General features: G+C 41.3%; 1 protein-coding gene across 3 annotated transcripts in view; it reads right to left on the bottom strand.

The window, feature by feature from the left end:
• LOC121864672 (gamma-aminobutyric acid receptor subunit beta-like) overlaps nt 1–15,249 on the bottom strand; it is an 81,697-nt gene that overhangs the window by 52,417 nt on the left and 14,031 nt on the right. The gene's annotated exons all lie outside the window — the stretch shown is intronic.

The following is a 15,249-nucleotide window of genomic DNA, read 5'->3' on the forward strand; positions in this document are numbered from 1 at the left end:
GTTTCCTTTTCACACCACGCTGACATATGTTGTTTCCTTCCTTGCAGCTGACGCCATGTTGTTTCCTTTTCTGCAGCTGGCGCCATGTTGTTTCCTTTTCACACATGCTGGCGCCATGTTGTTTCCTTTTCACCTGCGCTGACGCCATGTTGTTCCTTTTTCACACGCCCCTGACGCCATGTTGTTTCCTTTTCACTACGCTTTATTGCTCTGTTGTTTCGCGCTTTTCACCCACGCTGACGCCATGTTGTTTCCTTTTCACCTGCGCTGGCCGCCCATATTATTTCCTTTTCGCTACGCTGACGCCATCTTGTTTTCCTTTTCACACACTGGCGCCATATTGTTTCCGCTACGCCCGCCATGTTGTTTCGCCTTTCACCACGCTGACGCCATGTTGTTTCCTTTTTCCCACACCACGCTGGCGCGCCATATTGTTTCCTTTTTCACTTGCGGCTGGCATATGTTGTTTCCCTTTTTCACACGCTGACGCCATATTTAACATTTTCACTCACACCGACGCCATATTTGTTTCCTTTTTTCACCCACGCTGACGCCATATTTGTTTCCTTTTTCACACACGCTGACGCCATGTTGTTTCCTTTTTCACACGCTGACGCCATGTTGTTTTCCTTTTTCACCGCTGACGCCATGTTGTTTCCTTTTCACCGCTGACGCCATATTTATTTCCTTTTTCACACACGCTGACGCCATGTTGTTTCCTTTTCACACGCTGGCGCCATGTTGTTCCTTTTTTCACCCACGCTGACGCCATGTTGTTTTCCTTTTCCTGCGCTGGCCATGTTGTTTCCTTTTTCTGCGTGACGCCATGTTGTTTCCTTTTCACACACGCTGGCGCCATGTTGTTTCCTTTTTCTACGCTGACGCCATGTTGTTTCCTTTTCACGCTGACGCCATGTTGTTTCCTTTTTCACCCACGCTGACGCCATGTTGTTTCCTTTTTCACACACGCTGACGCCATGTTGTTTCCTTTTTCACACACGCTGACGCCATGTTGTTTCCTTTTTCACACACGCTGACGCCATGTTGTTTCCTTTTCACACACGCTGACGCCATGTTGTTTCCTTTTTCACACACGCTGACGCCATGTTGTTTCCTTTTTCACACACGCTGACGCCATGTTGTTTCCTTTTTCACCCACGCTGACGCCATGTTGTTTCCTTTTCACACACGCTGACGCCATGTTGTTTCCTTTTTCACACACACCAACCAAAAAATTAAACAAATTAAAAAAAAACAACAAAGCTATTCTCCAGTAAATTAACTTTCATTTCTAAGGATATATTTCACTTTATAAATGTATAACTCAGAGGGAAGGATTATAATTCATCTCGCTCGAGTTACTTGATCATTCTGTATAGTTCTTGACGTAGTGACATGGTTGTTATTGTACAAGTTAGGGACAATTCTGAACGGTAATACCAGGGACGTGTCTCAACTAGTGACCTAAATGTGTAACGGCTGAGATAATGAGATGGACTGCTATTGTTACTACTACTACAACAACTGCGACTACTACTACTACTACTACTACAGCGACTACTACTACTACTACTATTAATGATGAAAAATAGTATCACTAAGTGGTCATGAAGGAATGATAATATAACTACTACTACAACGATAAATAACACTAATACTACTACTAATAATAACTACATTCTACAAACACGTCCAAAAAGAAATACATGAGTGACCTTGATCCTCTGGTACAGGGGTAAGGAAACCTAGGTCACGGGTCTCAAAGGTCACGAGTCTTAAAGGTCAGAGCGTGTGATGGGTTTCAGTCTTGGAACTTTGCTTGAGTCCTGACTAATTAAAAACTTGAGGAGCCTTTGGAAAATAAAATATATTTCTTCAATAAAATTTGGGCCAATATCACCCCTCAGGTGTTCAAAGAAATTAATGAAGGTAGTGTTGGCCGGAGCTTGACCTACAGGTGAGATGTGACCTTGAGAGAGAGAGAGAGAGAGAGAGAGAGAGAGAGAGAGAGAGAGAGAGGTGAACAAATGCCTGAGTCCTCTTTGCCTGACCGTCTGACCTTGCCCTTTGACCTCACAGTATAAAAGGTCAGGTCCAAAACACCAACACTTCGGTATTCAGGATCTGTGGTGACGTCAGATAAGACATTAGGTTAGTCTGATCAAATTCCCCATCCAGAAAGGTGTCTAGTTACCATAGCAACTTAAGACAAAATGTTCAGTAGAAATAAATTCAACTTTCCTTCCGTCACGATCTTAAATTCCGTACGATTTTTTTTCTCTCGTAAATAAGGGATTTATTAGTCGTAATATTATAAAAAAAAGATATATTTATAATTTTCATGGATCACTGAACTCATAAAACGGCCATATATGCTGTCTCATAATCTCACAAGACGTGGACTGGGGTCGGGGGAGAGGCGAGGGGGAAACAAGGTGGTAGGTGGGGTCAATGGTGGAGGGGGAGGCAGATGGGGTGGGGAAGGGAGGGGGTGGAATACTGTCTCACTACACCACAACAGAACCCCCCAAAGCTGGAAGTGTAGCGTTGTCACAGCCTATAACACACACACACACAGCTTACCGCGATATGAACCCTAAAACATTACACTCTTACAATACTGGAGGTCTATTCTTGTGTCCAAAGTTATTAAGATCACCAGGGAATTTAACCACGTCGAAACGCCATCGTGTTAAGAGATGATTCAAACCTTTTTTTTGGGTGGGGTGGGAGGGTGGAGGGGGTGGAGGGGGGATATGCTAATTCATTTTCAGGTTTACAGTGTCCTAGAGTTAAAAAGTATGATGTATTTATAGTAAAGACTTGAAAAAAAAAGTTAAAACTAATTCCATGGGTTTGTTTTTGTTGTTGTATTTTTTTTGTGATATATTTTTAACTTGTAATGTTTCATCCTTTGATTTTCTTGTTATCAGAAGTATTGTTAATGTTGTTACTATTGTTATCATCACCGTTGTTGTCTTTCTTTCTTTCTTTCTTGCCCCCCCTCCCCACACACACCCTTCCCCCTCCCCCCCACACTCCCCCTTCCCCCTACCATACACTCCTCCCCCCACCTCCCCTTCCCCCATACACTCAATCCTCCCCACACACACCCTCCCCCACACACACCTCCCCCACACACACCTCCCCACACACACACACCCCTTCCCCCCCACCATCCCATCCTCCCCACACCTCCCCCCCATACCTCCTCCTCCCCCCTCCCCCACACACACCTTCCCACCTCCTCCCCCCACACACACCTCCTCCCCACCCCTCCCCCACACACACACATCTCCTCCCACCTCCTCCCCACACCTCCTCCCCACCTTCTCCTCCCCCACACCCCTTCCCCCCATACCTCCCTCCCTCCCCACACACACCTCCCCCACCTCCCCCTCCCCCACACACACACACACCTCCCCCACCCCTTCTCCCCCACCACCCACACCTCCTCCCCCACACCTCCCCCCCCCCTCCCTCCCCCCCCCCTCCTCCCCCACACACCCCCCTCCCCACACACACACACTCATCTTGCCCCCAGAGGTCCAAGAATACTGGGATGGGAGAAAGTCAAGGCATGAAATTTGAGATGAAATTAAACATTGCGCACGAGAGAGTTTGTGAAGAGGCTACTGAAACGAGAGCTTTATGGGCGGCTGAGAAGGTGAAGTGCCTGTGTGGGCTTGGGCGTGTGCGTGTGTGTGTGGGTGTGTGTGTCTGTGTGGGTGTGTGCGCGTAATTTTGTCCCTCATTTTGTCTCGCAAGTGAGACAAAATATTTCCCTCATCATCAAAGAATGAGATAATTTCCCCACATTTTCCCCCCAAAAGAGACGCTATTTTTCCCTGCATTATTCCTCATAATTTCCCTAGTACACAAAACCCTCATCCTGCATCAGAGTCTATTAAGGTAAATTTCAGTATTTTAATCACAAATCAGGTTGGGATTTTAGCCTTTATTCCCCTCCCATTGGATTTATAACCCACGTGGGGAACTAACAGACAAAAGGCTGATCGCTGCTGGGATATTTATTCCCCGCAGTATATCGATTGGTGTGTAACTGAGGGTTGTCGATTCCTACGGGTGGAGGTAAGTGGGTGGAAGGATCTAGTGATAAGTAGAGAAGACAGCGATAACGAAGAGAACAAGAGAGAATAAAAAGAATGATTGGTTAAGAGAGGATAATAATAATAATGAATGATGGTTAAAAATAATGCGAATAAGATAAAAAAAAAAAAATAAACCAAAAATATGGAAGAAAAATACAAAAGTCTCAATAAACAAAAAAAGTTTCGCTAACAGAGACAATCGTTCCGCTACAATTACACAGACTCCAATTGACGACTGGACGATTCAATTTAAGTCCGGACAGGTAATGATGGAAGGCCCTTCTACCTGTGTGGTATAATTCACCTTATAGTCCTCATTTGAATCAACAAAAAACAAAAACAAAAACATTACCTTTACAAAAAAAATGTGAGAAACAAAAACAACCAAAAAAAATACGATAAAACGGTATAAAAGGTTAATTAAATAAAGGGAAAAGCCAATGTGATAATAATATGCAAATGTTCTGAAAGTTATTTGTATTTTTGTGAATAAATTAATCTCATAATATTGACATAACAAATAAACTCTAACTCTAACTTTTTGTTCATATTTCTGAGTTTTCTTTCTCTGTTCTTTTTCATAACGTAAAGTAATATATAAACACTGTTAAAAGGGTGAAGGAAATTAGCAGATGATGGAGAGGAAATGGGAGATAAAGTGTGAGGGAACGAACGGAATGGACGAGAAAGAGAAGTGAGAAAGGACAGGAAAGAGAATCGAGGGAAAATAACGAGGAGAGACAATGGGAACGACGATAAACAACACTTGAAGATCGTGGGAGCAGATGAAAATGAACGGAAAAGTGAACGTACGTGAGAGAGAGCAAAGAATCAGTGTGGGTGGCAATGGTCGCTACTGTGGGTGCTCTGGCCGCGTATCAGGACTACCCAGCCACCGCACACCTATAGATACATTTTCCACAATATTTTTAACGAAGTGTAATTAAGAAATGGACTATATAAACAAAGGCTATACTCCAGAGCCCTCAAGTAATCGATAATAAAAGGAAATTCATAAAAAACGAAACCAAAACAAATCCTAAACGTCTCAGTCATCAACATTCACCACCTCTTGTTGACGTGGAACTGGAGAGCGGATCTTTACGCCCAGACTGATGCTAAACCCGATTTCCGAGACGCGAATTTGAGACTCTGGCCTCCCTAGAGCTCCTGTCTCAACCCGACGTTGACAAATCTCTCCAGACGACCCGGGAATAAAGATTTCTTGGGTTTATGTGTGTGGTTTTTAGGGGTCCTGTCCCTCACCCGATGGGGCAAGGACCTGTGTGTCTGGCCCTGCTATCTGGTAACACTGTCACCGTGACCCCGGGATTATAAGGTTAGAAGGGGTGAAGGGAATATTTGAAAAGGGGGAAATAATTTTTAGAGGGGAGTAATTTTGAACTGAGAATACTTTTAAAAGGAAAAACAAATATTCTGGTGAGGTGAAAAAGGCAGACACCATGAATGATCTAGACTATAGGAAATGACCCCTTCTGCTTTTGATCCAGGAGGAAGCGACCCCTTTCAATTGGCTTTAGAAAGAGAGGGGCCGCGTGTATGTGTGTGTGTGTGTGTGTGGTCCTGACAAAGAGAAACTCTTCCTTTCAAACTAATAAAGAAAGTTCACTCTATGACCTGCCACAATATGCCTCTTTCTTTTGAAGTGAGCAAGAGTGATTATTATGCGCCCCGGGAAGGAGTCCACAGATGGTCTGATATTAACGCTGTGCGGAAAATGACAAACAGCTGCAAGGTCAAGTTGACAGACAGACAGACAATAGAGGGACATAGGAAGGGGAAGACCTTAAGAGGGATTCGAGAAACAAAAATTTACGTGTTCAATGGCGTCCCTCTTAATCCTTACCGGTCCCCACCTTAACCTAATTATGGTGATTGGGAGCCTCTCAAAATTAAGGAGCCCGCACTAGGACTGATCCCTATTTCTGTTAGTTAGGTTAGGTTAGGTTCGGGGCTTAATAGGACTGAGCTTCATTAATTCTCGGGGTCCATTTGACGAGTCGCAGAAATAACACCCAATATCATGACAAGAAGCAAAGAAGAAGAAGAAGAAGAAGAAGAAGAAGAAGAAACCTTTGATCTGAGAAGCAAAAAAAAAAGCCCTGAGGTGACCAGAAAAGAGAGAGGGGACATCTTTGGGGAGAGCGAGATGAGGCGGGAGATGAAGCAGCATCCGGGAAAGAGGTTTTACACCCCTCCACGCCTCCAGCACCCCGGGGAGAAGAGACGCCCGGGGAGATAAGGGTGGGAGACCGCCCTTACACCAGATAAGGCACGGGTTTTGAAGGTCACCAACATGCAGCAGGAATGTTGATGGTTCACTGTGTTGTTCTTCTAAACCCCGTGTGTGTGTGTGTGTGTGGCCAATGACAATGTGTGTGTGTGTGTGTGTGTGTGTGTGTGTGTGTGTGTAACCAGACGTTCATTAAGGCGGCAGAACAGAACAATAATTACAGAAGCGTCTCCTCATTGACAACAGACAGATCGTTCCAACCAACTGATAGAGAGACTGAAAGCTGACAACATTGACCACAGCCACACCACCAGACACAACAACACCTCCTAAACACACTGAAAACATAATCAACTCCTTCCCATTATATAAGGATATCCAATGACATTCATTCACCGCCGACATCACCAGTCAATAATTATATCCACTTAATTGTCTTGATATCAGAGGTCGATCAGAAAATAGAACGTAGTGACGATGGTTAAGCAGACATCATCTATTTAAGAGACATTGTATCTGGTCTTAATAGAATCCACATTTAACTGAACAGAGACAACGCAGAGAACATCAAATCACAAGATTGGTCAAAAATGGTGAGAGAATCTGCAGGACCGTGTAAGAAGCCAAGATTCACTAAACTGCAACCGTATAAACCACGACGGAAGAACCTTGGCTCATATCTGAAGGTTAGGTCTTGTAAATAACCATCTGGGAGAACAACAGACCAGGCAGTCATAAAACACCCGTAAGAAAGTGGCAAGAACGTAAACTATGTGACTTGAGTAAACAGGTAACGCTGTATAAAGGTCCTACAGTGCCACGATGCTACCCAAAGCAAGAGAATAAAACAAGTGAGAGGGTAAATGCGTGTTGTTGTTGTTGGCAGGTGGCCCGTGGGTCTTGTTGACTGTGGGGTGTGTGACTCAGCCAAGATACACGCCTCCGCTCTAACTGCTATTGACGCACTACACGACTTGCTGAGTACTCGTAGAAGCTAATCTAGACTCTACGAAATGCTATTGACGTCCCACACATATTTCTTACTAATCATACTCATATATATTATATAGCTTTACAACAAAACACCTAAAAACTTGCATTAGAAACTTACGACAAAACTGATATAAGAGTATTACCCCCACCCCCCCCCACGAGAAAAAAAAAAAGCTGTATAGTAAATCTTTATGACATAATATCACGGAGGTCTAACAACAATGTTTGGCAGCGATGTGATCCGTAACTAAAATTCCCTCTGATGAAACGAACACCAGAGAATGGGAGAGAGACTGTATGGATCGTGTCTGCACTATACCAGGTCAGGGCGAGAAAAAGGAAATACACAAAAAGAGGAACTGGGTACAAATGTAAGCCTGAGAGTAAGATAAAATTAAATATGTAACTCGTTTGCACCCGAGGTATAGCCTTCGTCAACCCAGCTGTGAATTGGTACCTAGAGGCAGTAGAGTTCAGAGCTGGTCACATATCCTTTGGTGTCGTAATATCAAGACAACCAAACATAATAATTACTAAAATGAACACCGATAAACGACGATGATAATACTAGCGATAAGGAGGAATATTAGCCGTAGAACTGACAAACAAGTGAGTGTTTATACCATAAGATGTATAGATAATAGTATACGGTGTAGGGTTATAAACACGTCTATTATTACACAGGTAAACCATACACGTTCATCGTTTTCGTCTATGGTGTAACAGGTAAAAGACCTTTCATTTCTGTCGACGTTTATACACAGTTCTATATTGACACTTTATGTTTATATGTACAAGCGTGTAAACACACAGATAACACACACACACACACACACACACACACACACACGCACACACACCTTCACATGATCGTCGGGTTGGAGCACCATGTGAAATAATGGATCTCGGAGATATCTAAAAATAGACCTTCACCCTTCTGTACGTCAGTGTCCAGATCAACACACCGAGTGGTTCATGTGTGACAGGGAAGGAAGGAGTAGAGGACACAAGGCTACAGGAGGCTTCATCTGTCTCTCTAAACTAAGAACCTGTAATTACTTTTAGTTGGTACGTCCCATATTGAGCTGAAAAACTACTGCCCCTTTAGATGAGGAGGAAATGACAGGATCGTATTGTGGGTTAAAGATATATTGGTGGAGATAGTCTATTGGTGGAGATAGTCTATTGGTGGAGATAGTATATTGGTGGAGATAGTCTATTGGTGGAGATAGTCTATTGGTGGAGATAGTCTATTGATGGAGATAGTGTATTGGTGGAGATAGTCTATTGGTGGAGATAGTCTATTGGTGGAGATAATCTATTGGTGGAGATAGTCTATTAACCCTTTGTGTTCGGTGTCACCTCTGAGCTGAATAAAATCGTCTGGCGTTGGTTAAATTAAATAGACGTCCCTGAAGTGAAAGGGGTTAACTCCTTTTCTTTTGTATACGGGGTTAATGTCTCTATTGTATACGGGGTTAATGCCTCTTATACGGGGTTAATGTCTCTATTGTATACGGGGTCAATGTCTCTATTGTACACGGGGTTAATGTCTCTTATACGGGGTCAATGTCTCTAATATACACAGAGATTCAATGTCTGTATACAAGGGTTAATGTCTCTTATACCCAAGTTAATATCTCTTATACAGGGGTTAATGTCTCTATTGTATACAGGGGTCATCTCATCCTGTGATTTTAAGTTAATATCTATGATTAATATCTCTTATACAGGGGTTAATATCTCTTATACAGGGTTAATATCTCTTAAGTTGTCTCCCTGTGTACACGGGGTTAATGTCTCTTATACGGGGTTAATGTCTCTATTGTATACGGGGTCAATGTCTATTGTACACGGGGTTAATGTCTCTTATACGGGGTTAATGTCTTTTATACGGGGTTAATGTCTCTTATACGGGGTCAATGTCTCTATTGTATACGTGGTTAATGTCTCTTATACGGGGTTAATGTCTCTTATACGGGGTTAATGTCTCTCTTGTATACGGGGTTAATATCTCTTATACGGGGTTCATGTCTCTTATACGGGGTTAATGTCTCTTATACGGGGTTAATGTCTCTCTTGTATACAGGGTTAATGTCTCTCTGAACTGGGAAATTATAGCAGCTAACCTGAATTATATCCCTATTTTTTTTCCGGCAGGGATTTACTCTGTACTGGGGACATTTATAGAATTTTCCGGTAAAAAAAGAGCATCCAATAACTATTTAAATATATTTTTGTTGTATAGCTGAAAATTGTAGAGCAAATCACAATAACAAATAATTTACAGGTAATATAAATTTATTTGCATTCATATGTGAAGTAAATAAAGTAATTTGTCCTAAGTTTACAGTGTGTTTATCTTAAGAATATTGAACACGTCTTAAAAGGTCATCATTATATTTCTTACAAGTATCAACTGATTAGACCTCAGGTAAAATTAAAAAAAAATTATATTAACCAAAAAAAGTAAAGGAAAAAAAAAGGAAATCTAATAGTTAATAAATTTCTCAGATTCTCATGGACATTAGTTAAACATTCCCCCATGACTGTTGGTGTAGGAAAGTGTTTATCTGTCAGTCAAGAAAAAAAAACACTAAAAAATGACAATTATGACAAAACAAAATTTCCATCAAGATTCTACAGTAACTAATGGGAGAATAATTCACTGAGAGGACGATTTATTAATTATTCGTAAGTCATTTTTTCCCCATAAGTCATTTTACTGTCTCACTTAATTTATGACAAAAGACGATGGCTAATGACATATAAATTCATTCATTAGTTTGTGTGTGTGTGTGTGTGTGTGTGTGTGGTACTCTCGTCTTAAGTTACTAGAGGGAAAACGTATCGTACTGGTGTGAGCTCTTTGACCACCGTGACGCAGCCAAAGCACTTCATCCAGGTAAGAAGGACAAATCACCTCCCTGTACACACACACACACACACACCTCTCGTCTCCACACCACACTGGATAGGCACCATGATCTTTACTATCATTCAGTATACATATGTGTGTGTGTGTTGGGGTGTAGGTGTGTTTTGGGGGAGGTGTAGGTGTGTGTTGGGGGAGGTGTAGGTGTGTGTTGGGGAGGTGTAGGTGTGTATGTGTGATAATGATGATGATTGATGATAAAAATAATAATGAAATGGTAATAAAATATAATACTAATGATAGAGAATGTAAAAAAAAAAAGGTGCTTGATCCAATACTTAGAATGACGTACACTAATAATAATAATAATGATGATAATTTTACTACTACTACTACTACTACTAAATAATAATAATAATAATAACAATAATAATAATTGGAAACCCTCCACTAAATTAGTCTTTGAGAAGAAAAAAAAATAACACCTCGAAGTCAACAACAAGATGATAAACACTGAGGCAATTAACATGGGTAGAAATTATCCCTCACTTCAATTTGCATCACCAAAGCTCGTAATTCCAGCTCTATGTTGTTTACGTCCTGGAATAAATAGGGAAAAAAACTAACACCTACGAAACGACCTCATTCCCACATATAATTGGGTCGTCTATTACCAACTACCCTTCCACCTGTACCGCAACAAGCAGATGGAGACTGGATAACTACGTAATGAGGGTAATTCAATCGTTTGGTAGTTTGGAAGTTCCGCATCTTCAACAGGTGTGTAATGTGATGAGAATTTCTGTGGTTTTGTTCTTTGTGAGTTTAGTTTAGGAATCACTTCGGTAAATCACTAGTTTAGATTAATCAGAAATTTTAGCAGTTCAGTCGTTCAGCAGCTTCCGTAATTCAGTATTTAAATAGTTTAGAGGTTTAGTATTATATTGTTCAGCAGTTCAGCAGTTCGGTCGTTCAATAGTTCAGCAGTTCAGTAGTTCAATACTTTAGTTGTTCAGCAGTTCAGTAATTCAGCAGTTCGGTCGTTCAGTAGTTCAGCAGTTCAGTCGTTCAGTAGTTCAGTCTTTCAGCAGTTCAGTCGTTCAATAGTTCAGCAGTTCAGTGGTACAGTGTTTCATCATTGTTCGTGATACTCAAGAGCTTGAATCAAACTGCCTAAGTAAGGTCGAAATCGGATGAGGGAGAGGAGGAAAGGAGGAAGGAAGGAGGGTTAAAGGTGTACGCAAGGGGGATGGAGATGTTGAGAGTGATGAAGAAACAGAGAAAAGAAAAGGATTAGAAAAGAAAAGGAGAAGAAAGAGAGAGAGAGAGAGGAAGAGTAGTAGAAGGAAATAGTAGAGGAAGAGGCAAATGAAAGAGGAAGAGAAGCAGAAGAAAGAGAGAGGAGAAGAAGAAGAAGAAGAAGAAGAAAGAGGATAAAGAGGAAGACGATAAGAAGGAGGAAAGAGAGAAAGAGGAGGAGATAAAAAAAAACCCTGGAAGTAAGAGAAGGGGAAGGACTGGAAGAGGAATCCCAAAAATGATCTGATCGTCATTTTTGGTCCAGGCAACTTCATTGATTATCAGGTCTGCCGTTTCCTTTCATATGTAATGAGGGACCGTTGACAAGACTCCTCATCAGGCTGACTTTTGCATCATGTTTACCTTTAGAGAGAGAGAGAGAGAGAGAGAGAGAGAGAGAGAGATTTGACGACAACAAGAGTAGGAGAAACGAAAAAAGCCCCTGACAGACAGAAAAATTAAACTCAATTATAAGATATCAACACAAACATCAATGTATATCATCAGCGACCAATAGCAATCCATAATATAACCAAGACAACAAAATATATCACTGATAACCTCGAAACAGGAGACAATGTTTAAAAAAAAAAAAAGTCAAAACAGATATTAATTCAAGGCCGCAAGAAACACCCTACTGCTGGGCTTTTAAAGTGTTCATCTAACTCCACAAACTGTCTTCTCCTCCTTGATGGTTTGTGAATCTCGGTAAGTGTAAATAGTTAACGCGAAGTTGGTGAGGAGATTGTAAGCTCTTTGGACTCGTACTGAGGCTGAGAGAGGGACACTTTTACGAAAGTTAGGAGCCTGTGAAAAGGATTGAGAGGGAGAGATAGAAGTTTACACACAATGGAGGAAGTTTAAAGACAGAGAGAGAGAGAGAGAGAGAGAGAGAGAGAGAGAGAGAGAGAGAGAGAGAGAGAGAGAGAGAGAGAGAGAGAGAGAGAGAGAGAGAGAGAGACTGTATCCATAAATAGGTGGGTATTATAGCCAAACATCGTTACATCACCAATGCCTTCTTCAACAGACTCTATTCCTACCACTGCCTCCTTCCCGTGGGTACCAAGACACAGTGCGCCCTCTTAGAATTCTTATTGGTGGCGAGGTAGTGAACTCAAAGTAGACTGGACTAGAGGTGTAAAAAATGAAGATATGGCGAGTGATTCCTAATCCTGCAACCTCCTGCAATCGTCCAAAAGGGTGATTGACGTGTAGTGTTGCAATAAAGTCTCGTTATATTACAGTGCAGTTTATCGGTTTAATTTAATTTAGTTCTACTATAGTGACGAACCAGACATTGTGATAAGTGTCCATCAAGTTGGGAAGAATTCAACGTACTTAAAGGCTTAAAAAAAATACATAGGTAAAAAGAATCCTTATTATGATAATCAAAATAAAACGATATTAACTAATTTGCATAAAGTGGTAGATTCTTCAAGATTCGTTTTGAGTAAAATAGACATCATGACTTAGAACTTATACACAGGAAATAATAAGAAAATAGACGTAAAGAAAGAGAATAATTGAGATTGGGAGTTTATTACAGTAAAAATATTGTGTAAGCGAGGAATCTGAATATTTTTAAAACAAGGTTGGATTAATTTATGCAGACGAGGTAAAAACAAGAACAAACACCAACTCCCTCGAAGGTGTTTATTTATATTCGTATGATCGTCACCAAACAAGGTCCTTCATCACGGAATCTACGTCACTTTATACTCAAAACAACAGATATTAAATTGCAAGAGAGAGAGAGAGCTAACATATTTCTATTTGGATTCTCTCTTTAAATGTCGTTACTCGGTCGTTCTCGTTACTGAACTACATACCTCACAGTCAGATATAAAATATATATAAAGAAACATAAATCTAAAAAAAGTCCAGAACAACTCACAACTGATGGCCACCCCCCACCCCCCTCCCTCAAAAAAAACCCCACCTCACCTCCTTAGGCTCTCAAAACTTACCTGGAAAACTCACTGGCCAATTAATACGCAGGTAAAACTCTTGGCCTCTTGATTTTTCGTAACTTCTAAGGTGGATAAAACTACTTTACTATTGGACATATTTTCATCAACCGAGGGAGGGTGTGTTAACGGGAGAATGGGGGAAGAAGGGAGGTAGGGAGGGAGACAGAGGAGATGCAAGAAGGAAGAGATGGGGAAAGGAGATAGAAGGAGAAGGTGGGGGGAAGAGAAGGAGGAAGAGGAGGTTAGAGAAAGAGAGGGAGGAGGAGGAGGAGGAGAAAGAGGAGAAGGAGGTGGGAGAAAGAGAAGGGAGGAGGAGAGGAGATGGGTGGGAGAAGGAAGAAAATGAGGTGGAAGGAGGAGGAGGAGAGAGGTGGTAGAAGATGGAGTTAAGAAAGAAAATAAGAGAACCCCGGACATATAACATATTGGTTTCTCTACAAAATAGGAATCTGTCACAGAGTGGATCTTGACAGCGGAATCGGCTTACTGAATATTGTCCTATGATTTATCCTCCCAAAGTGAAGTGAAAATGTAGTCCTGTAGAGTATAGACATTAGCGAGGAACAGGGCGCTCAACCGGCACACTGGATAGCCTTCACATCTAAAGTTAGGGGCCCATTTGCAGCTGGGTGGACCGGGAGTGACCGAGGATAGAATTATCGATCCCAAAGCACGGGGAGCGAGCGCTAGTTAGCTATTAATATACTAATAACGTGAATATTTATTTATAATTCGCTATTTACATATTTAATAACACGTCACGTATATTTCACATGAGTGCAGACAACACCATAGAACACTACAACATGTGTTAGCTTCTATGGAACACACCAACAGCTACCGGGTTGCCACAACTGCCACCCAACACAGCAACACAACTCCAATACCCGACTAACTCAATTTCGTAGCCTAATTAACCTGAGTTAGCTGAAAATAGGGCAGTGACAAGAGCCTGTCAACCCATCTGAACCTGCCTTCATATAGGGCCGACACTCCTATACCTTTATAATACAACCTCCGTCATTAGCGAGGGTGAGAGAGTCCTTTGTGTGCTCAGAATACATAAAAGATGGCAGTCTGTGATGAAGAATACAGTACGTGATGTTAACTCAAGCCAGAGGCATTTTGTTTACCATTTCGGATTGACTTTGAAGGCTGTGTGTACTGTTATGTGTGTATGGATGGAGGCGTGTGTGTTTAGGTCTGGATCAGTGTGTGCGTGTGTGTGTGTGTGTGTGTGTGTGTGTGTGTGTGTGTGTGTGTGTGTGTGTGTGTGTGTACTTTCGTAGAGATTAACCAAGGTATTAACATAATCCTCTTCGTCTTTCTATGTCATTATATGTCATTATATATATAAACACGTAAATGATATCTATGTAGATTATATAATATGTAAATGATACTGACATGCAAATTATCTTCCATAATAACTTCTCTATAATACACCAACTTAAGTTCGATAAAAATCTCTGAAGGAAGAAATAATCTGACGTAATCTTCATCTAATCAAGAACTTCCCCTGAAGATGTAAAGGGATATTAAACTGAGTGAAAAGTTGTTCTTGTTATCTTGAAGGACAAAAATAAACGAGAATAGGAGAATAAAAGGAGACATAAAGGAACTAAAGACAATTCATTCCATTCTTCCCCTCCTTTCTTCTTTTCTCTCTCTACTTCTTTACTTTATCCCCCTTATTCCTCATACCTTCCTTCTTCACTAACTAGCATTTCCTTTCCCTCTTTCCTA

Source organism: Homarus americanus, unplaced genomic scaffold (genome assembly GCF_018991925.1).
Source record: "Homarus americanus isolate GMGI-L3 unplaced genomic scaffold, GMGI_Hamer_2.0 scaffold57965, whole genome shotgun sequence".
Lineage (NCBI taxonomy): Eukaryota > Metazoa > Arthropoda > Malacostraca > Decapoda > Nephropidae > Homarus > Homarus americanus.